Source organism: Tamandua tetradactyla, chromosome 5 (genome assembly GCF_023851605.1).
Source record: "Tamandua tetradactyla isolate mTamTet1 chromosome 5, mTamTet1.pri, whole genome shotgun sequence".
Classification (NCBI taxonomy): Eukaryota; Metazoa; Chordata; class Mammalia; order Pilosa; family Myrmecophagidae; genus Tamandua; species Tamandua tetradactyla.
Genome location: NC_135331.1, coordinates 107,953,045 through 107,978,518, shown reverse-complemented (window position 1 = coordinate 107,978,518; position 25,474 = coordinate 107,953,045). Strand labels below are relative to the sequence as shown.

The following is a 25,474-nucleotide window of genomic DNA, read 5'->3' as shown; positions in this document are numbered from 1 at the left end:
ACATTGTATTCTCTAGAGTTCATGAAAGTGATAAGCTTAGCTTAACTCCTACAGAACTAATACTGAAAATTTTAATAGTGTTATGAGAAACTTTGGGACAGTTAAGAGTTTTCCTGTATTTTTTGCATGATTGCTCTGTAAACCCACAACATCTCTAATAAAATAGAATATAAGCACCAGAAAAATAAAATAAAAAGTAAACCAATATTGTAAAAAAAAAAGTGACTATGTATCAATCAATATAAATGTGGAAAATTGTAATATATAAGGACTCCAAGGAAAAAATCTACAGTAGCTAAATTTGGTATAGAAATTTATTTTGAAAGCCATTTGGGAATCACAAAATAACGTGAAAATCTGGGTTAGACAGCCAGTAATGAAATTTGAGACTATTGATAAAAGAAATCCTGTTTCAGAGCCTGTTGACTTAGACTTACTTGCACAACCAGAATCTATCACAAAACAAAATAAATGTCATATATATTCTGATCGAACTTTTTCTCTCTCCACATACCTTCTTCCTACAGATAAACACCTCATCCTGATGTTGAGAACCAATGGTGATAACTCCTCTATCTGAAGGTGAACACTTTAATATGTCAATACTTTTTTAATCTTGTCAATGGCAAATATATATTTCATAAATTTTTCTGTGATTTTCAAAACTCTTGGTAGGTAATTTGTTATTGAGACTAATAATCTTAAATTAAATGTACTCTTTTTAAGTTAAAGAGGTAACTTGCAGCCCTGTTATCCCAAAAGCACTGTTATCCAATTTGATATTTAAATGAATTTTTACCTTTTATTTTTAAATAAGTAATATAATTAATTCTCTCACCAGTGTTTTTTTTAAATAACTTTACTAGAACTACCTTTAATAGAAAAATTAAAACTAAGGTTATACCTGTTTGTATATTTCCAATTTAATGAATTTTACTAGTAGTAACATAAAAGTTTATGTATAAATACAGGTATTAAAATAAGAATAAGAAGCTATTGCTAATATTTTTTAATTGGCCAAAACTAAATTATAGACCTTATTTTAGGATGAAAAATATTGAGTTAAGGATTAGCAACATAAAATGCAATGACACCCTCCCCCCACCATGAAATGCATTTAACTCAAATAAAATGTCTCTACTTTTGGTTTTACAATCAAAAGTCAACCTACCCAGCCACATTTTTGCAAGCACTTAGATAGTGTATATTTTACCCAAGGATATTTTACCCAAGGAAGCAATTTCCACACAGAGTTTTATATTCTTTGGAAACTAAGAAGTGATTCTGGAGAACCAGATATTCACAGACCAGGATACCTAATTGGCGGCATGTATGGAGTAATTTGCATCAAAGAAGGGTGATTTTACTTCCAAAAAGTAGTTATTAATGCTCTCCTAACCGAGCAAAATGCCAATGAGTAAGTTTCACTATTGCAAGAGATGACTTGTGGCCTATTCTGTTAATTAAAACCCAAATCTGAGATGTCTGCCTGAGTGAATAAAGCCCTGAAGGAAAAGCAAAAGATATTAAACTGTCAGGTTTCAAGCCCAGGAGCTACTCTGTGATGACGGCTTGTGAGGTAAACCAGGATCCCTGAATTGAGCTCTGCTCCGTAAGGCTCAGGGGTACATTAGGAGGAAACTCACCCATGGATTTCTAAATCAGATACTTATAAGAATTTCCGTGACATTGTTTATTAAATTTCAGTAAAGGGAAGAAATTTAACCATGGAAAAAAATAAAAATGCTAGTCAAAACTGGCAAGGCAGCTATACTTCTTTAGGTCTCTTCCCAAACAATGAACTTTGGCAATTTTGCAAATTTTCAATAGAGGCATAGGCCTCTTTCTGTCCCACAGACAAGTGGTGAGATGAAAGAAAGTGATCAGAATGAGGATTACATTTACATTTGAATTTAGAAAATATGGCATCAGAAACTTTTTGAGCTGTAGTATGTAAGTATGTCTAAACCCATATTGCATACATTACACACATTTGTTAATACTCTTAATAACATCTTTTTCTGGTCCATATAGTCCTCTAAAGCCTTCCTATGGCCTCCTCTTGGATGAAGCAATGGCCTGGGTAGTTAAGAGAGAGGGCTTTGAAGCAAAACTAACTAGATTTATACCCCAGTTCTGCTATTTCCAAGTTATATTACACTTTCTTATTATCTCTGATCTTAGAGTTGTCCATTTGTAAAACTTGGATATCGAGTAATATCATTTGACTCTTGTGTTATTGTGAGTTTCAAATGAGACCCAGAACTTGAATAGGCATTTACACACTGATGTTTATGGTGACATTATTCATGATACCCAATGGAAGGTGGTGGCTGAAGGATACAGTGACTGAGAAGTACAAGGCCAAATTGTGGATCCATCTGACGGAATATTGCAAAGCTACAGGAAGGAATGAAGTTGTGAGGCATGTGACAAAGTGAATGAAACTTGAGGATATAATGTTGAACAAAATAAGTCAGAAACTAAAGGACAAATATTATATGTTGTCTTTTAGAAAATACTTTATAAGCAATTTAGCACCTAGATTGTAAGCTCTTACAGCAATCACATTTATTCCTGATCTTTAAGTCTTATGTCTAAACTCTGAAGTGCTGTTCTGTATGAGTATAAACTGGTATTTCCATATGTGACACCAAAGACTCACAGTTGGAGTTCTGCATCTAGAAACTCAATATTACTCCATAAAGCAACTATTAAAGAAGCCAAAAAAAGAGATCAGATTTCAATTAGAGATAAAAATGAAGCTGATTTGGTTGGGACTAAGGTAAATCAGAATACAGAGTAAAGGAATTATTGTCTCTGTTTTAGAACTTCACTTACTGTATGAGACCAAAGAAAGAAATGTTTGTTTTGTCCAAAACTTAAATTTTCTGTAGCACATATTTTACTTAATCTGTCTGGTAGTTCATTTAAACAACTTAAAAACATAGAGCCTAGAAGTGGGAATGAGATCTTGTAATTCTGTATAGCTTAATATAATACCCTGATATATTCCAGTGTATATTGGGCAGATAATTAAAAACTATTAGCAGAGTTCCTTGAAGGACTAGAGAAAAAATATGAAATTATTACGCGTCCCACCTGGGAAACTCCTGATACTCCCTCAAACATTTAAGGACTCCCAAAGTCATAGACCAAGCTCTCAATCTTGAGGCTTGCTCTTATGAAATTTATTTCTGTAAAGGGGAAGCTAAGCTTACCAGAATTATATCTAAGAGTTACTTCCAAAGGACCTCTTTTGTTGCTCATATGTGGCTTATCTCTCTCTCTCTAAGCCCAACTCTACAAGTAAACTCATTACCCTCTCCCCATGTGGGACATGATGTCCAGGGCCCAGGGATGTAAGTCTCCCTGACAAGATGGGATATGACTCCAAGGGATTTCATGACATCATGGGATCAACAATGTTTACCTAATCAAAAAGGGGGAAAATGTAACAAAATAAGGTATCAGTTGCTAAGAGATTTCAAATAGTATTGAGAGACTACTCTAGTGGTTACTCTTTTGCAAGTGTCAGATAGATATTGCTAATTGCCATGGTATGCCAAATCCCAAACAACAGTATTCCTGAAAACCCTAAAGAACACCCAGGGCCCTACCTGAGGCTCTATAAAAATTTCACTCACCGAGTCTATTTTTCAGAAACTTAAAAGTTCCAGATTGATCCTATGCTAGATATCCACTATCTTTTTTTTTTCTTCTGGAATTCATGTTTCCCTCTTGCTTCCACCATTGAGTAAGAGTTGATTTGGAAATGACCTCAAGAAACTTACCTGTTTTGACATCTTGAATGGAATAGAACCTAGAAGCTGATTTCTTAATGGACCCTCTGATGAGTTCTTCTCCTAGCATGGAGTACATGCCAACCAGTTTTAACTTGCAAATCCTTATTTCCACAAAATGAACTGTTAAGACAAAGTGTGTCTCTAATATTTTTATAAATATATGTCTTTTACATATTGATACACAGTGATATCATGTCTTTAGACTGTATCACTTTAGCCGAGAATAATTTATTTTCATTTTTCAAGTGAGTATTTCAAACATAGTGGTGATTTAAATAGGGTGAAAAAGGGGGGATATTTACAGTTTAATAGTATCATACATTTATGCTTCAGAAAGATACAATTTGCCTGCTGTAGATCTGTAATTGGATAAGAGTAAACAAACCATCAGTGCTTGAAATTGTAAATCGTTGACATCCCTGGAATTGTCTTTTCTCTAGTCATACTGAGGACTAAATTCCTAATAGCTTTGAAAAGGTGCAACACAGAAGGCAGAGCAGAAAATGATATGGAAGTGGGGGGGATGTTATTTTGCAAGTTGTCAGAATAGGATATACCAGAACTAAAATGGTTCCTATAAAGACTTTAATAAGTTAAAAATTTAAAGTTCTAAGGAAGTGAAAGTGTCCAAACTACCACCAACAAGATGTTACTTTCACTGAAGAAAGGCTGATGGGCCAGGAACATCTCTGTCAATTGGGTAGTCACATGGCTGGCATCTGCTGGTCCCTTGCTCCTGGGCTCTGTTGCTTTCAGCCTCTGTTCCTGTGAGTTTCTTACTTTACTTCCCCAGGGATGGCTTTCATCTCTTGGCTTCCTTTGGCTCTCTCCAGGGCCTGGCTTGCTTAACATCTCATGGCAATGTCTGCTGGGCTCCAAGTATCTCCAAACATCCCTGCTGTTCTTCTCTACATGTACTCATCTGTGTCATCTCTGCTCAGAAGATTCTGTCGACTCTGAGACTTCTGTCTTTTCTCCAAAATGTTTCCTCTTTTGAAGGACTCCAGTAAATTAATCAAGACCCACTTGGAATGGATGGAGTCACATTTCCATTTAATCAAAGGTCACGCCCAATTACGGAATCACATCTCCATGGAGATAATCTAATAATAAAATTACAACCTATAATATTGAATCAGGATTAAAAGAAATGACTGATCCACAAAATTGAATCAGGATTAAAACATAGCTTTTTGGGGGTACATAATAATTTTCAAGCCAGCACAGGGGGATGTAAAGTCCTCAGTAGAGTATGCAATCTTGATTAACATCTGCTGAAGAAAAACTCAATACCTAATGATTTCAACTTGCAAAAAAAAAATTACCAATTCATTTTTCTTTTTTGTTCTCAACTTCTATAGGAGGCTTATTTGAGGCCAATGCCAGAATGTGTCCCAGGAGACTAGGCTAGGCAGAAGAGGCTCATGGAGACTTAGGAGGCTCTGCAGCTCCACTACTAAGTACTGACTGAATTATAATTGCCCAAGTAAAGATATATAAGAGATGTGAAGATGACCGTTGGTCATTTCTAAACACAATCTAATAATGGGAAAAAGCATATGAAGTTTTTGAGAGAAAAAAGTCCTTTACCACAATCTGATAAACTGAATATAATGAAAAGTTTGCATTCTGGACTTAAATGTTTCTATCATGAAAAAACTCAGTGTTCTTTGGAATTAGCCTGTGAGTTTCTCAGGGATAGAGATTTAAAAATGTGCCTAAAGGTTACGGCCACAATTCAGTTTGGAGCATGAATGTGATAAAAGGGGCAAAAGGGTAAATGATCAAAAGATAATGGAGATATAAATAAGGACCCTGTACTAAGTAAAGTATTAGGGGGAAAAAGCTTGTCCAATTAATGGTATCATAGATTGTGTCACCCAAGTAAAAGAATCTGAGATGCAGGAGGTTTATGAAGGGGTAGACATGAGATCAGTTCCTAAGGAAGGGGATGTGGAAGAAGCAAGATTAGGTAGAGGTAGAAATCTAGCTGTGACATAGTCTCAGTGGAAGCTTTAGCCAACCCAACAAGTAGTCCTGAAGCTGAGATGATATTTCAGAGATTTTCCTTATTATAGAGAAGTGGTCAGGTTTTTATATCCCCACATGCATCAGTCAATTGGATGAGGGCACCCTGGGTAAATGTGCTGGTTTGGAGCTTTATGAGCCCTGGAAAAAGCCAATCCTTTAATCCATTCTTGTGGGTGCAGACCTGTTATGGGTGGGACAATCTGATTAGGGTGTTTCAATTGAAATGTGATCCACTCACTTCAAGGTTGGTCTTAATCCTTTGCTGGAGTCCTTTATGAGAGGACACGTACACAGGGTGAAAACATCCAGAGAGCTTGTGGAGAGAGAAATGCCCCAGAGATGCTAATGGAAGACCCACAGATGCTCAGAGAGAAAGCCACAGGAATCAGAAGTTGAAAGTAAAGGAACCTGGAAGTGAAGGACAAGTAGATGCCAGCCATGTGCCTTCTCAGGTGAAAGAGGTGTCCCAGATACAAGCAGTCTTTTTTCAAAGAAGGTAACCTCCTTTTGATGTTTTAATTTGGACATTTTCACAGTCTTAGAACTGTAAATTTGTAAACTAATAAATCCCCATTTTAAAAGCCAACCCATTCCATGTATATATCATTCTGGCAGCTTTAGCAAAGTGAAACAGACTGTTACCAGAAAAGTGGGGTGCTGCTGTTTGCAAATACCGAAAAGGCTGGAACAGCTTTATAAATGGATAAGGGGAAGATTTTGGATGAATTGTGAGGTGCATGATAGGAAATCCCTATATCACTTTGAAGAGACTGTTGGTAGAAATATGGACACTAAAGGTACTTCCAAATGAGGCCCTAAGACAGACATGATAAATGTGTCATTGCAAATGGGAAGGAAGATGACCCTTGTTTTAAAATGGCAGAGAATTTGGCAAAAATTCAGTCCTGATGTCAGATAGAAGGGAGAATTTGAAAATGAGAATCTGGAATATTTAGCAGAAGAGAATTCCAAAGTAAATGTAGAAAATGCATCCTGACCTCTTCTTGCAGCTTATAAAGGTAAGAGGAAAAGGATAAGCTTGAGAATTGTATTCATGGGTAAAAAGAAACCAGAAATTGATAGTTTGGAAAATTCTGAACTTTTTGAAAAAGTCCCCAGAGGATACTGCCCAATGTGAGGATTTAAGCAAACATGGAATCAGTCAGCCATTTCAGGACAAGCCAGGATTCATAATGCAGTTAGGCAGGAAGGATTTGTGGAAAGTTCTATTGTCTGATGGTTGGGCCCCTTGTGTGTTGCATGCAAAACTGACAAATTTCTTGTGAGATCTATATGAATGAACCAACTACCAGCCTAGACTAAAAGGGATAGATTGAAGGACTAATTACTGTGAAGGTAGAACCACAAAAGCCAAGGTCTGGAGTTAAGACAGCTCAGGCCAGGAGAGCAGACCCACTCATACATGTGGAAAGGATGAGTTTGCCCCAGAGTTTGCACAGAGTGGGCCTTCCTCCCTGTTGTTCAGGAAGAGTTCTACATGTACCCCTCCTCCACGGGGTTCTCAGATGCCTGGGGAATTGAGGGGAGATTAGTGACCCATTGTGTAGGAAGAATGCTGCTATCCCAGGCCTCAGAGAGGATAGAGCAGAATCACGAGGGATTGGGAGAGCCTGGACACAACTCCACTATTCAGAGAGGGGCGAATCTTCAAGTCACCCCAATGCTTGAAGAGAGTGGAGCTGAGAACATAGTAGTCTCCCCAATTCTTAGAGATGCTAGAACTCTTATCTTAGTGTTTGGAGACTTGCTGCTGTGCAAGTCCTTGGAAAATGTGGGTCTGCTGCTCTCTCAAACCCTGAGGGTAAAACATCATTCTATAGATGATTCTTAGACCTATAAATCTAAAGAAGTTTGCCCTTCAGGTTTTCAAAACTGTTTGGGATATATGACCCCTATTTTCCTTCCAATTTATCCCTATGGAAATGGGAACATGTATTCTATGATTGTCCCTCCTTTGTATATTGGAAACAAACAAGTTCATCTAATTTTCACAGGCCCACAGCCAGAGGAGAATTTTGCATTAGGACAGACCACGTCTGTAACTGATTCTGTTGAGAGGTTGTACTTAATATTGTTACTGAAATGATTTAAGGCTTTTATAATACTGTGATGGAATGAATGTATTTTGAATATGAAAAGAATGTATCTTTTTTTTTTCAGAACCAGAGAGTGGAGTGTGTTGGTTTGGAGCTGTTGTGTATCCCAGAAAAGGCTGTTCTTTTAATCCATTCTTGTGGGTGCAGACTTATTATAGGTGGGATCATTTGATTAGGGTGTTTCACTTGACCCACCCAATTCAAGGTGGGTCTTACTGCTTTATTAGAGCCCTTTATGGGAGGACAGAGAGAGAGAAAGAGAGAAAACATCCAGAGAGCGTGAAGAGAGATAAATGCTCTGGAGGTGCTAAAATTGTACCCAGAGGTGCTCAGAGAAAAAGCCACTGGGATAAAAAACTGAAAGCAATGGAACCCTAGAGCAAAGGAACAGTAGATGCCAGCCATGTGCCTTTCCATGTGACAGAAATGTCCTAGATGTCAAAACCCCTCTTCAGAGATGGTATTCTTAGCTTGATGCCTCAGTTTGGACATTTTCACAGCCCTACATCTGTAAATTTGTAAACTAATAAGTCCCCATTGTTAAAAGCCAGTTCATTTCTGGTATATTGGATTCCTGCAGCTTTAGCAAACCAAAACAGTAAGGGACATGACCTTGGGCCTGGCTGCTGTTTTCAGCAAAGGCCATGCCTGAGGAATCTGACAGCTGAGGGGTTTCCCCTGGCAACACATTCAAGAGCTGCAAAAGCAAACATCCCAGTAGTAATAAAAATAATAATAATATTTGCAGATTGGCATGAATATGGTGATGTAGATTAAACCAAACTGTTTTCACTTCAAACCTCACAAGAACCCCAGTTACCATATATTTTCTTAACTGATTAAGAAGTTTTTCAATTTCAAATAGGTAGTTACAGATGAACTGAATAAAAACAATTAAAAAGCACGTAAGTGCTAACAGTCACAGTGTCCTTAACACACGTCCATGTAATGAAAGTTTAGGTTTGCTCACTATGGTGCTAGTTATCTCTGAGATATAAAAATGGGTTCTTGATGACATAAAATTTGTGCTTGCTTTTTACAGAAATAATTATTGTCTCTATTCTTTTTCCTTCTTAGAAATTTTCATCCTATTTCCCCATCTCATCTTCTGTTTCACCACAAAACTGCTCTATACCTAAAATTAAAACATTCACATTGTTAAGAGTAAGTTACATGAAAAGTACAAAAGTATGTAAATTTCCAAAGCATTGTAGAAATACCAGTATAAATATTATACCTTATAGAAATCTTACAGGAAAATATCAATTTTGGGGTTCATATCCCAGTTTTCTCCCATCACAGAAATTCCTTTCGACTAATTACAGTCGTCGTTATTTCAATAGAGATTCATAATAAGTCATCAAAATGAAGTATGTTTGTAACTCAGATGACTATTCTAAGGAATTATTATTCTCCAAAACTTGGGAGTCCTGTTCTATATTTGAAGAGAACAGAAAAGGATGGACTTGCTTGTGAATGATGTGCTTAAACTTTTCTAATTTTCACATCATTTTGTGTGAAACACAAACTTTTCTAACAGTGGTTTGCCAGCTGCTAAAATAATTTTGTATAATTTTTTTTAATTGTCAAAGCACAAAGTTAATTAACTGCGCTCATTTTTATCTGGGAAACTATGTCCAAAAAGAGTATAATACATCTGAATACATCTGAAGGGAAATGGGAATTCAGGTTCCAAAAACTGAGATTCTGTCTGGCATTAACTAGCAATGAGACTATTGGAGGTTACTTAATACCTCCTTACATTTCATGGATAATAATGACTAAACTATTATCTCTGTAAGGTTGCTAAAAAGTAAAAAAATAATAATAATATTGCAAAGTCAGAAACACTTCACCAAGACTTAATATTCTCTCTTTTAATAAAAGCTTTCCCCTTTATAAATTACTATAATTATATTAATATAGAATCAATATGGAAAACGTAGAGAAGAAGGTATTCCACATGAGGATAATCATATCTCTTATATTTCCGTCTAGTCTCTTTTATTATTTGTCTGGATTTGTGTCTGATCATTAGTTTTCTGGGAGACAGGTGAGGTCTTATTTCTGTAACTATCATCTAAGAAATTAATGACATATACATTCCCAGACCTCCCTATGTCCCTAAGATCATCAATATCATGATATAACATTGCTCTCAATATTGGCTCACACACCTACTTACCAGAGTTGTTGTATATTCATGAAAAAACAAAGCTTCATTGAGAGATGGATGCTAGATGGTAGCTGGAGGCAACCGCATATCTAAGTACCTACCTGAATGCAGAACTATGCCTGATGAAGATTTCAAATTACTGCATGTCGTGGGCCGTGTCACACACTCAAAAAAAAACCTAATTCTAAAATATTAAATATGATAATGCTAAGGATCAACTATGTACATTTTGGTGTCCTGCTTTATTAACTTAACTTTGAAGTCTGGCATTTTCCTTGTTTCAAAACAACCATAAATGTCTAGTTTATTTGCAAGAGGTCACATTTGTAATTTATTTAAACATTGACTCTCCATATTGTTGAGAAGGTAATTAACTTACAATGTTTTTATTCTTATAAATAACAATTGATGAAAGGTCTATGCCAAAAACTTTTCCAGTACAGATTATTACCTTAGGATTCCAAGAGGTTTAATTAGTGAGGCAAAAGATATCAGTATTTTAAGGGTATTAAAACAAATGGGACTGGTAACTTCTAACAGCAAGAAATCAAATTATTACCTTCTAAGTTTAGACTTGCATTTGGACAGGTTGTGGGAAAAAGAGTGTGGCCATTTTTGAATTTTAGGTGTGGCAATAAAGAGAAAGGTTGGGGTAAGGAACAAGTGAAAGCAATGGTTGCATGGGTAGGGTTGGTGCCAAATTATAGGAGGAGCATGGGTGAAAAGTGTAAAAGAAAAGCATTTTCTTCTTAGCAAATTTATCTAGGGTCTTAGAAGTGGCAAGTATCTCACCCAGAGTTCCAGCAGCCAAGAAACGGCACATGCTAAATAGTAATATGAAGATTTTAATAAAGGAATATTTATAAGGGTGTAATTTGGGATTAAGGAAACCAGCAAGGGCCAATGTAGCACTCTGGAAATAGTAATAGTTGGGAGCCATCTACTTCTAAATGGGCAATTGTGAAGAAGCTATTCCTGGAAACTGAAGGTAGTAGTTATATTGTCAAGATTGTGGAAGTGGTTAGGAAGAAGCAGAATGTTCCTAGTATTTATAGATGTACCTCAAAGAATGTTGTCAAGTTCTTCCATTTGTTCTTTTTTATTTTTTTTACCTGGGCAGGCACCGGGAATCAAACCCGGGTCTTCTGTCATGGCAGGCAAGCATTCTTGCCTGCTGAGCCACCGTGGCCCACCCTTCCATTTGTTCTTATTGCCTCCTTCAAACACAATTCTGCGGCCTGATACCATGTCGCAATTCTCTTGTTATATTACAAATGAATTTGGACCTCCAAAACACCAGAGGCCAAAAGAAGCATCAATATAGTGAAACTCGGGCCTGGCACAATTCTGGGGACTGCAACATGTGGAAATTCTTCTAATGTTTTAGTACAAATGAATTTGAGTCTCCAAAATACTGGAGGCCAAAAGAAACATCAGTATAGTGATTCAGCAGTCATACTCATCTATTAAATCCTTTCTTCCATGTTGTAGCTCCTCTTTTGACTGTGATCCTACTCCCAATCTACAGGGGTCTTTGGGCTATGCCCATTCTAACATTTTCATGTTGAAAAGGGGTATTGACAATATAGGATAGGGGGCTGGAATTAGTTGTTATTCTTGAAGAGGTTAGCCCCTCTGGGTTTCAGGACTTGCCTGGCCTAGGAACCCTCTGAAGGTTATAGATTCAGGAAAAGTAAACTTGGTGCATGAAACTTTTGTAGAGTTTAGTTAGAGACCTAGGTGTTCTTTAGAGCTAACAGGAATGAAGTTAGTTGGGGTTTGGCAAACCATGGCAATTAGCAATATCCAGCTGAAGCTTTTATACGAGTAGCCTCCAAAATAGCCTCTCAAATCCATTTGAACTCTTTTAGCCACTGACACCTTATCTTGTTACATTTCTTTCTCCCCCTTTTGGTTCAAAAGGCATTATCAAACCCCACAGTGCCAAAGCCAAGTTTATCCCTAGTAGTCATGTCCCATGTTGTCAGAGAGAACATTCACCCCTGAATGTCATGTCCCATAGTGGGAGGATGGTAATAATTTTCCAGGAAGAGTAGGGCTTTTAGAAGGAAAGGACACATCTGAGCAACAAAAGAGGTTTACTGGAAGCAACACTTAGGCATAATTATAGGTAATCTTAGTTTCTCTATTACAGTAATAGAGATAAAAAAAGATATAGAAGAAAGAGGGATTGATTTTTCCTGCCCAAATGATAAAAGATAGGGGGAGATTTACATTTGATATTTGGTAATACTGTGTTTATCAGTTCTTTGTCTGTTTGGACCAATGAAACTGTCTAAAATTGAGAGTGCTGATGATTCTACAACTAAGTAAGACACTGTAAGACATGGATTGTTTATTTTAGACATTATCCATGGTGCCCAGTAGATGTAGGTGGCTGAAGGGTACAATGACTGAAAATTAGAATGATGATCTGATATATACATATGATGGAATATTGTGCATTTACAAAAAGGAATAAAGTCACGAGGAATGCAACGAAGTAAATGAAACTTGGGGAAACTGTGTTGTGAAAAATAAGCCAGAAACAAAAGTTCAGATATGATGTGGGCTCCTTTAGAAAATACTTAAAATAAAACTAGAGCCGAGACTGTAAGCTCTTGCAGCAGTCACACTTAGTCCAGAGTTTTAAGGACATTTCTAGATTCTGGAATGCTGTCCTATATGTGTATGAATGCTGTCCTATATGTGTATGAATTGGTATTTCCCTGGAATTTGGGGTACTTCTGTGACATCTAATACCCAGAGCTGGAGTTCTACAGCTCTGAAAATCAGGACTGCTACATACAACTATTAAAGTTACCAGAAAAGAGATCTCTTTCTATTAGAGATAAAAAAATGAACCCAATCTGGTTGGGACTAAAGTAAATCAGATACCTGGCAAAGGATGATAGTGTATGTATTCTAGACCCTCACCTATTGTATGAGACCAAAGGCAAAGAAGTTTATTGTATCTAGAACATAATTTACTATAATACACAATCTAAATTAACCCACCTGGATAGCTCATTTAAACAACTTAAACACATGGAACCCAGAATGGGAATGAGGCCTTGTAATTCTATATGGCCTAATGTAGTACCTAGATACATACCAGACTATGGTAGGCTGATAATTAAAAAGTATTGGTAGTATCCCTTGTGGGACTGGAGAAAAAAATATGGAATTATTAAATTTTCCCATCTGGGACCCCCTGGTATTCTCTCAAACATTATGGACTCCCAAGAAATTAGGTCAAGCGCTTGATTTTGAGGCTTGCCCTTATGAAGCTTATTTCAAAGTTAAATTTTACATGACACTTGCATTACATTCCTATTGCAGAAACCAATGTAGGCTTTGTAAAGCTAATGGCACTCCTCCTGTATCAGGAACTTTTCTTGATTTCCTTTACTACATTTCATTATGATCCCCACATAAAGTTAACAAAATTAAAAATTATATTTCAATAATGCTTAAAGTTAGTATAATTGGGTCAAATATACTACCAAATTATATTTTCATATTATTGTGTGAAAATAAAAATGTCTTTTTAAGATGAAAAACTTTTCAAGATTTTAATGGGTTTTTTTTCATTGTTATAAAATTGGTGTGTGAGAATGTTAATTCTCTATTTCTAATATGTTACTTTGCTTAAATAATTCTAAGAATAGGGTCAACTATCCTCTTAAATGATGGGGTCTATAGGTGCCACATAAGGTGTTTATCTCCTGGTCAGACAGCCTCTGAATGTGAACAGTTTGGGTTGTTGCTATCTGTCTCATGCATGGGACAAGAGAACTCTTGACACTAGGTTTAAACCTCAGTTGGTATTAGAAATATAGTCATTATGTTGCCAAAATCAGATTATCAATCTGAAGATAATTCATCACAGAATTAGGATTCATTCAGGTAGCTTGCTCTCTTCTCAATTTCTTTCCCGAATAGAGATTCCCTTCCATAGTCCTTTGAAGTACTTTTTTACCTGTCTTGTCCATGTCCTAGACTTCATTTATAATATTAACTAAAAATTAGATGTCATTTGACCTTTGACACTACTAAATGTGTACTGACCAGCTGTCTGCATACCCTTTTCCCAGAGTGGTTTTCTATACTTTCTTGATGCCTTTAAAAACTCCAATCCAGAGTTGTCTTTTGTCATGCCTTTCTCGACCTCAGGCAAGAAAAATTGGTCCCTCTTTTCTCTTTATCTCTATTAGCCCCGTCCATCATAGTAGTTAATATTTGGCATTATATTATTTATTTATATCATATTTGCCTATAAGATACATATCTTCAATACTAGAAATCACATTTCATCTGTTGTGTTCTCAGTACTTATATATTTCCTGACATGTAATAAAGGATATATTAATACTTGTAAAAACAAAATAAACACAAATTTTTAGTACAATTTTTATCTGCAAACAGTAGGGACAAGAATCAGGAAATAATCACTTCTCCTTTCTCAGGAACCAACTTCATACATTTTGAATTAAAACTACATTAAGCAAGTTTTGGCAGAAGATAATGGCCCTTAGTGAATTCAGAAGGGGGTGGAGGGTAACTTATCCTATTTTGTCAGGAAAAATCTACAAGGGGTGGTTTCCTTTAAGTTAGACCAAAACATTGACCTGTATAACTTACCCATCCCCACATAACATCACATCTGTGTATAGATTGAGGTTAAAAATTTGATAACAATGCCAACAATTCACACACACCCCCACCCCACTCTCCTGAACTTCTCTACCCATACACACTTACAAACAAACAAAAAAATAACCAAACTATCATCACCCAATTTAATACCTTATAGGTTACATTTCTACTGAGTAAAAGAAAACTCAGATATCTTCTATTAATTGCATAGTTTTGCTCCCTTGAAATGCCTTGGAGATTTTTTAAATATTGTATACTGTCTGTTGAGTGACTCCATAAAATCAATTATATAATACATAGAGCAGTGTTACTAGAATATTGAATGCCAGACATTCAGTACTGGACTGCATATAAGCTTCCTTTCTCTAAATACCAGACATAATGTCCAATGGAAGTTGTCCATAAGTCTAGAATGAATCATGCACAACGACCCTTACCACTTGAATTGCTGCAGCCTAATGAAGTATGAGTGCAAATGTCAGATGATTATTATGGTTCACATTTCTGTGGTTGTAAGATGTTAATACTTACATGTCTAGAAAAATCAATTTAAAAGTCATAGTTTCAGCTCAGAATCATAGACAACACATAACAACTGATATTGGTAGAACTAACAGAACACTTTAAAAATGATATTTGACTTAAACTATTATGCACATTCTCAAATATGTTAAAAATATTTCTAATCTTATTTCCCTTTAAGGACCCAACAAGCACAATGAAATAAGGAGAGTTGTGTCTCCACCTGCCAGCAACACGCTGAAGGTGGTAAGAGGCAGTAATATAAGGAAAGTGGAAGACCAGCTAGCTGGCAATATCTCTTCAGAGCTTTGTGGTTTACAAAGTTCTGCCACTATTTTGGTAGTTTATTGGACCTTCATATGTACAGGTCAGTAATTCTCAATTTTACTCTATAAACGGTCAAATAATTTATCAAAGTCCCAGGGATTTTTAATTGTGAAGGCAGAATTAAAAACAAGTCTTTGGTCATCCAAACAGAGAACATTATATTTTGTGTTCTCTATCTCTCCTAATCTAAGAGGAAGACAACTTTTTTCTGTTAGAATCAATGCCATTTAGGGCAATTAACAGCTCATTTTCCTGGGCCTATTACCAAAGATCGCATGCCCTCCAAATGTATTCAGTAGGAAACAAAAGGAATTTGGAATGACATAACCAAGCTCATTACTATTGGAAATACAGTAATGGAAAAATAATTAGATTAACTAAATGGGTTTATCAGTAATCAGAATAGGACCATTACTAAAAATCTTTAGCTGTGGCTGCTGTGCTTGGTCTGAATATTTATGATAGCACATAAATATTCAGATCATTATCTTTCTTAGACTTTTTTATTTCTTACACTAGACATACTACCTGTATTTATTTATGGAAGATATAAAGCACACAAAAACATCTTTTTGATTATGATCATAATCAGAAGATATATATAATATATCTGAATATAAAGCTTAAGCTTCCAATCTGAATATAAAGCTTAAGCTTCTTTTTGGTTTGAGTTATTAGGTTCACATCTTTTTCTTTCCTTCTTTTAGGAATGGAATAGTGAGGCAGTAACAAATGCCCAAAATTGGGCAGCCAAGCACTTTTACACACAGTCCTCCATGGTTGCAACAAATTGGTATGTAAGTTAATAAGCATTTGTTCCTTAAAGAATAAGTAAAATAAAAAGGGATGATTCTATGATGTTGTATCTAGAAAACCTTATAAATGTTTCTTATAATGCAGACTTTTTCAAGTTAAAATATTGCTAAAAGTTGGTATAAGTTTGAGCAGTATCACCTTATGCTACTTGAGAATTTTATATTTTACAAAAGAATGTTTTACACACTATCACACATGTTTCCATTAACCAGTTTATAAGTAATGCAACAATTTATAAACTCTTTCCAAAGAATAGAAAACATTTCATTTGTCAATGTACATCTTACATAAGAAATCTGAAATTAAGCTTTCTGACTTTTACTATGTTGCCCTTTCACTATATAATGTAGACATTTTGTGTTCTTAAAATTACTTTTATATTCCTAAAATATGTTTATTGTCAAACTGTTCCTGATTCCAAAAATGTTTAACACTTTTTGTCCAATTTAACTATTTTCTTTTAAATTTGTGATAACAAAAGGTCAAGGTTTTTTCTATGAACTAATGCCTACATTCCATGCAATACTATATTAACCTCAAAAGTAATCTGTAAGACATGACCTCTTCCATCAAGGAAAATTGAAAATGAGAGATAAAATACCATAGCATGAACTATTGCATAAAATATATGCTTGCTTTATCAAAAATGACATACATATATGCAAGTCCAAATTGAAAATAGTAAATAACTCACTAGTTTGTATGGTAAAACTGTAATTACTATCTGTATTTTTCATGCTATATTTAATATGAAATTCTGATGATAAAAAGAAGGCATTCAGTACACAATTGAAACAAATAGTCTCAAAGATACCAGTCTCCTGTTAGATTCTTAGTTTCATTCTTTCTCTATTAAAGGAAATCTCTGGTGGTAGTTCATACTCCCTTTAAGCAGCACGTGAATATCAGTTCCTGCTACGTTTATACCCAAACGTGGAAGCTCCATGGTTATTCCATAAGGGTGAGGTAGCACATGGGGATAATGCACTGTGATTCCAGCCATTTATGCTCAAATGTTCCTACTCCTGCTTACCCAAAAATCCTTATATTATTATTATTACTATTAGAAATTATTAATTTGGGGCCCTGAAGGCTTTTCAAGAGATCCTTAATATATTTCAAATAGCCCAAAGTAAGGTAACATTGTCTTTGCTTCTTAGAATTTTTTGCAGAATACTTCAAATGGACTACCCTTAAACTCTTGATGTATGGCTGGAAACACACCACTCCCTTGAGCATTATGTTTGAAATTATCCACAAAAAGTCATTGGATATATCAAAGACATTCATAATATATTTTCTAGTTTTAGTTTCTTTTAATGTTTTAAGTTCCTTATCACTGGAGGTAAGAGGATGTCCCTTCCCTTACACAAGCCTTTTTACATGATTTATTTTAGGGTACAGAAACCCCTAAGGATATCAGTATTCACATTGAGAATGATGACCTTCAAAGTCATTTTTCTGCAAGCAGCTATTGGGACTTAGTAGGATAACTGAAAGGAGAGAGAATACATACCAAATAATGCCTGATTATGAGAGGGGGCTTCTGGAACCAGGCATCTAAAGTGACAGTTGGAGTGAGTAATAGGGGAAAGTAGAGGTGAGAGAACTTCTAGAACACTTTTATATCTATCTCACAATTTTTCCAAGGCTCACACGTAAATAGATATATTCTGTGCAGGTAGCCTGCAATTAAGACTAATTGTCTTGGACCATTGGCCCTCTTGAGATTTGGACTCCCATGTATTTTCAAATAAAGTAAAGAGCCAATAGGATAATAATAAATAAAAAATTTACAGCTAATCACTGTAAGACCAATACATCTTAGAGATTGGTATTAATAAAAAATTGTTTTCTAAGTAACATTTCCTTTTGTGGTAAACATTAAAAATCTCTCACACACTACATCTAGATACTCACAAACCTTCCTAGGCCCTCCTACAATCCCTAAATACCCCCCAAAACTACTTAAAATCACCACCCCCATCTAGAAGCCGAAAGAATTGTGCAGCTTGACTTTACTGACTTCACATTATAGAAATTACCTTAAATTTTTACCTTTCAGAATAAAATTATGCTGCAACATATTATGTTTTCCATACTAGAACCAACTGCCCCCTTGGATCTTCTCCTATCTCTCTAGAGGGTATATTTTACCCCTAGCCAGCACCTTGGGGGACATTGCTTGAGCAATTTGACTGACTGGGAGATGGAGATGAATATATACTCTGAACACTTTAAACCCACTTATCCTATTTTCATTGCTCACCCTATGAAATTATGGTCAAGGAGGTGGGTCAATGTGTGATGGATTCACTTACTCTGGCTTGTTATCTTATTACAAATTGGGGATGTTAGTTTTTCAGTTGTTTGACATAATTAAAATAGTTGAATAACAATTCATGTATATTTGGTAATTGATGTATAACCTTGGGGTATAAGCTAAATACCCAAGTATTTTAGAAAAGTGAAAAATATTTTAATTTTTTCCGATTTCTGTGGTAATATTCTATATAGACCTTACAAAGAGCAAGCACCTTGTGCCAGCTGCCCTGGTTACTGTGACAGTGGACTATGCAGTAAGTTTGAAGGGATAAGCTTGCTACGATAGTAAAAAGACCTGATTTTCTATTAAGAATTGAGAAATCTGAAAGTTACCAACCTAAGCAATGCTTGATGCAAAATACCAAAAAAAAAAAAAGCCAACAAAGTATGCTTGAGCAAAAATTATATAGCATTCAGTATATATGTATTACTAGCACTAAAGCGCATGTTATAGCTATGACCTAAATAAACATCGACCATCAATGTGCATGACTATTTGAGGCAATTACACATTGGTATATATGTGTAATTTCTGAAGATATAATTTGTTGTAATTAAATATGAGGCTTCTTTTCATCAAAGTAAAAGCTATTATAACAAGAGTTTTTAAAAAGAAAATATATACATATAACTATAAGCACTGGGTTAGTCAGGGTTCTCTAGAGAAACAGCATCAACAGGAGAGATCTGTAAATACAAGATTTATAAAGGTGTCTCAAGCAACGTAGGAATGGAAGAGTCCAAAATCTGTAGGGCAGGCTGTGAAGCTGGCAGCTCCAATGAAGGGTCTGGATAAACTCCACAAGAGAGGTTCAGTGGCTGATGAAGCAGTGAAAGAGTCTGTTTTCTTCCTTAAAAGCCTCCAAGTGATTGGATTATCGCATGTAGGAGACACACCTTAGTTGATCACAGATGTAATCAGTCACAGATGCAATCAACTTATTGATGATTTAATATACCAACTTTCTGGTTTATCATCCAGCCATGAAATATCCTTGCAACAACGTTCAGACCAGTGCTTGCCTGACCAAACAACTGGGCATAATCATTTAGCCAGGTTGACACCAAGAACTAACCATCACAAGAACCTTTAAATTTGGTTCCATCCTGAGAAGCACATTAAATATTATAATTCCTCATACATCAAATTATTTCATAATACTAAATTCCTCATTTTCTTACATAGTATAAGGAAAATCATCAAGTTTTACTGAAGACTGAACAATCACTTGCAATTTTGCTTGCTAGTACTTTTTATGCACAATTTTAAAGTGAAAGTCCAATTTAGATAAAGTGTAAGCTCCTAGCAGCCTCAGGATAGCTTAACAAAAAGATGGGGTAAAATAAATGCCATAAAGTATCTCATTCCCAATGTTCTTATGATTATAAATAGAAAAACTTGTGAGTTTTACTTATTTGGGCCTAAGTTAAGTGTTCTAGTTTGCTAGCTGCCAGAATGTGATATACCAGAAATGGAATGGCTTTTTTTTTTTTCGGTGTATCGTCCAGAAATCAAACCTGGGTCTCCCTCATGGAAAGCAAGCATTCTACAACTGAACCACCAGTGCACCCTGGAATGGCCTTTAAAAAGGGGAATTTATTAAGTTGCTAGTTTGCAGTTCTAATGCCAAAAATGTCCAAATTAAGGCAAGGCTATAGAAATGTCCAATCTAAGACATCCAGGGAAAGATACCTTGATTCAAGAAGGCTGATGAAGTTCAGGGTTTCTCTCTCAACTAAAAGGCACATGGTGAAAATGGTGACATCTGCTAACTTTCTCTCCAGGCTTCTTATTTCATACAGCTTGCTGCTAGGGCATTTTCCTTCTTCATCTCCAGAGTTCTCTGGCTGCATGTGCTCTCATGGTTCTCATGGTTCTGCTATGGCTTTCTCCAAAATGTTTCCTCTTTTAAAGGATTCCAGTAAAGTAATCAAGACCCACCTGAAATTGATGGGGACACATCCCCATCTAATTAAAGATTAATACCCACAATTAGGTAGGTCACTCTCCTTGGAGATAATCTAAGCAAATCTCCAACCTACAGTACTGAACAGGGAGTAAAAGAAACAGCTGCCTCCATGATATGGATCAGGATTAAAACACGGCTTTTCTAGGGTACATAATCCTTTCAAACCAGTGCAGCAAGTACTAACTAAAGTCCTGATTCTAGTAAGTCAGTCCTCTATTACTGGCAAAACAAATGAAGAGAAATGAACATTTGAGAGATAGGAAGGGATTAGATAGCATTTTTTACCCATGCTTTGTTGAATGCTGCTTTAAAAGGAAGAAAGTCAGGAGCACAGGTTGATTTTTCTCAAGTACTTAGAATAATGCTCTTGGGAGAAGTAGAATGATCCTTTTCATACTTCTACAATCTCATCTCATCCCACTCTTCCTCATTTCTTTTGCTTCAGGTTCTAAGATCCCATTAAATTCTCTCAAATTCTTCAAGATTTTCATAACTTGGGAATTTGTGTTTGCTCTCAGCTCTATCTGGAAGTGTCAACCTTCTATTATTTGCTGGACTAGCTCCATCACTATATTGATCTCAGAAGAAATATCATTTCAACCAAGAAATCCCTTTGAGTAACATCTAAAAGAAGCTTCAATCATTCCCTCATAATTCCTGTACTGGTTTGAAAGGATGTGCATCCCCTAGAAAAGCCATGTTTTAATCCTAATCCCATTTTGTAAAGGCAGCCATTTCTTCTACTCTCTATTCAGCATTGTATGTTTGAAACTGTAATTAGATCATCTCCCTGGAGATGTGATGCAATCAGGAGTGGTTGTTAAACTGGATTAGGTGACGACATGTCTCCACCTATTCAGGTGGGTCTTGATTAGTTTCTGGAGTCCTATAAAAGAGGAAACATTTTGGAGACAGGAGATTCAGAGAGCGCAGAGAACACTGCAGCACCACGAAGCAGAGAGACCATGAGCCAGTGACCTTTGGAGATGAAGAAGGAAAATGCCTCCCAGGGAGCTTCAGGAAATTGGAATCCAGGAGAGAAAGTTAGCAGATGACACCATATTCACCAATGTGCCCTTCCAGCTGAGAGAAGCCCTGACTGTGTTTTCCATGTGCCTTCTCACTTGAGAGAGAAATCCTGAACTTCATTGGCCTTCCTGAATGAAGGTATCTTTCCCTGGATGGGTGCCTTTGATTGGACATTTCTATAGACTTGTTTTAATTGGGACATTTTCTCGGCCTTAGAACTGTAAACTAGCTACTTATTAAATTCCCGCTTTTAAAAGCCATTCCATTTCTGGTATACTGCATTCCAGCAGCTAGCAAACTAGAACAATTCCCTATTACTTCTTTCAAAGTAATCATCTCAAAGTGCAATAATGTATTTAATTGTTTATTTGATTATCCATTAGAGCATTCAACAAAGGTTTACTGAAGATCTATATGACTCAAGTATTTAATCAATCACTTTGAAATAGAGTGTAAAATAAACCTAGACCTAACCTCTTGGAGTTCACCCTCTAGTAGAAGACAGAAAAAGGCTATTTTACTGATAAATACCTGACATGATATCATGAAATGATAAATAGTATGATCTAAAATGGACAAGATTATGGACTAAGAAGAAGAAGTAAGAATAAGAGTGCTGTAATAAGTTTGGAAATTAATTTAATTGTAATTTAAACAAGATAGGTAAATTCACTCTGAAATAGTGCATTGGATCTAGACATAATAGAATCAAAGAAACAGTCAATGAGATTATTTCATGGAGAAGATTTTCAGACAATGAGAACATTGAGTAAAAAATTATTATAGCAAGTTGCAGGATGCAACTTTTTAATATATTAAAGTCTATTGCTTTCCTATATACCAGCAATAAACAATTGGAATTTGAAATTAGGCACCCCCTAAGTAAAATATTTAAGTATAAAGCTAACAAAATATATTCTAAAAAATAAGACCCAACTTTATGTTGTCTGCAAAAAATAAAAACCCACTTTAAATGTAAAGGCAGAGATAAAGTAACAGTAAATGAATCGAGGAAGATTAACCATGTTAACACTAATCAAAAGAAAGCTGGAGTAGTGATGTAAATTTCAGACAAAGTAGAGTTCCTTAACTTGTTACGGAGCATCTACAAAAAACCTAAGTTAACATCATTCTTAATGTAAGAAATTAGAAGCTTTCCATATAGATCAGGAAAAAGACAATCATGTTCCTTCTTACCACTCCTATTCAACATCATATTAGAAGTCCTGGCTAATGCAATAAGACAAAAAAAGAGAACCCAAAAGTATACAGACTGGGACAGAAGAAATAAAGCTGATTTGTTCCCACAGATGATATGACTATCTGTGTAGAAAATCCCACAGAATCAGCAACAATAACCAAAAGCTTTTGGAACTAATCAATGATTATAGCAAGGTCACAGGGTACATAGCTAATATACAAAATTATTGAGGTAAGAATAAACTCGACATATATGAGGACAGGTAACAACTCCATATGCCTGAAGCAGAGTGACCACGGCAAAAGGAATTTTAAGAAGAGTTTAAAGAGCTAGGCAGAGACCAGATCAAATAGTACCTTCTAGGCATAGTAAATAATTGTGATAATATAATAAGGAAGACAGCAATCCACCAGAATATTTTTAAGAGGAGAGTGACAAGATAAAATATATATTTGCAAGGGGCAAGTATGGAAGCAGGACACCAGTTAAAACGCTGTTAACTAGAAGAGAGATTGATATAAATTGGACTGGATTGCAAGCAGTGTAGTTTCTGAGGTTGGGCCAATTTCAATTTCAGGATATCTTTATTTATATCAAGACAGATTTGTGTAATTCTGTTTCTTCCACTGGACTATAAACTCAATGAAGATAGAATCAACATATTTTGTTTATTCCATAATGAATGGCACTTAGTACAATGTTTAGTACATATTTGGCCTTCAGTAAGTACCTTAGGAAAAATGAATAGATTTTTAAAAATCAAATAAAATGTATTTACGAGAAGAAATTTTGTAGACATAATTTTGTGTTCTTACCAAAAAACTTATCTGGATATAATCACACTTCTAGTTTCAGGAAGTATAGGGCATAGAAGAACAAGATAAACAATTCTATGAGGTAATTATCAGAATGAATGGAACCTTCAAAAACTCAAGCCTTGAAAAAAAAAGAAATGAGAGGCCTGATTTACATTTCAAAAGATTAAAGAGCCAAATGATTTGTATGTACCTGAAATAGAAATTTGAGAACTTTGACAATGAACTGGTTATCATAGAAGAAAATTAGTGTTAATGGCATTGTGATTGTGTAAGAGAATTATTTTTAGAAGATTTATGCTGAACTAATTTAGGCTAAAAGGTGATAATGTGGCAAGTTATATTCAAATAGTGTAACCAAAAAAATTTCATAGTGAGAATTTCCTTAGGATTGTGGAAACATAGCTAATCATATTATGTAATAAATTATTACTAACTTATAACTTATATTTCAGGTTATATGGGATCAGAATATCTCATGTATTAGGCAAATTATAGGAATAAGAGGAAAATCTTTTATTCTAGATTGTTTTACTCAAAGTACAAAAGAAACTAGGTTTTTATGAAGTACATTTATTGAAAGCAGTAGGAGATTCTGTGTTTGGTTGTAATACATGTGGATATAGAGCAGTGAACAAAACATGTGGTCCCTGCCTTCATAATGTGAACATCTAGAGAATAAGAAAGATAGAATGCAAATTGAAACAAAAATACCTACCCACTTATACATCCATCCATCCACTCTATTTCCATACATAATTAAGAACAAAATGTTGGGAATCTCTAAAGAAGGAAGTAGCTTGGCACAACAAAAGCTATTGTGTTTGTAGACTCCAAAATTGTTAGATGTTAGATGAGGTTGTAGATATTTAAAAATGCAAATCATGCAGCACCACTTAGATCCAATCAAGGAAGATATGGATTTGTTTCAAGCAAGTACTGATATTTTAAACTGATCTTTCTGAATCCTGTAGGATAAATGGTATGCATGGAACATGAATGAAAAAGAGAAGATTAGTGTGAATTGGATGGTCACATGGAAAACAGAAAATTGGATCAAGCACTATAAAGTATCTAGCCTTTTATCCTCTAATCATTCAATATGATTAAGTGACTGTCATTACCAACAGATTAAAGGGAAATTTTGAAAATACAATTGAATTGGATGTGGTAATGAATTGAATGTAATTATGAGACAAATAAAAGTTTTAAAAATTCTGGCTTGAATAAGGGGTGTATGAACATACTACTTACTGAGAGAGAAAAAATAGAAGAGGTACTACCCAGGCAGTGTGAATAATGTGCAACTGATAATTAAAATTGAAACTTGTTTCTAGGCTGAATGGCTAGACACTGAAGGCTAAATTAGCATTCCCTCATTTAGAATAGCTATAGAGAAAATCCCGTTTGTAAATACCATATATGTACCCAAATTTGTTACAATGCCTGATAAATAGTTTTACAAGTCAAGAGTTTGTAAGTTAAGAGTTCTAAAAATTTATAAACTCAAGAATGATGGTATCATCTATTCAGCTATTTTTCGTGTTTAGATTATTTACAATATGTATACAATTATTCAAAACATCAAAACAGGAAACCTATTAACAAATGAAAATGTAGACATTTTAAATTGTTTTATTCAAGCAAATTCTTAGCTCCTCATGAAGTACTCATTTTGAC

At 35.3% G+C, this 25,474-nt stretch overlaps 1 long non-coding RNA gene across 1 annotated transcript; it reads left to right on the top strand.

The window, feature by feature from the left end:
• Window positions 1-471: 471 nt before the first annotated feature.
• LOC143682674 (uncharacterized) lies at window positions 472-25,028 on the top strand. The gene is made up of 4 exons (XR_013175222.1): window positions 472-582; window positions 15,493-15,678; window positions 16,346-16,431; window positions 24,769-25,028. It is a non-coding gene; the product is annotated as an uncharacterized LOC143682674 (long non-coding RNA).
• Window positions 25,029-25,474: the final 446 nt, after the last annotated feature.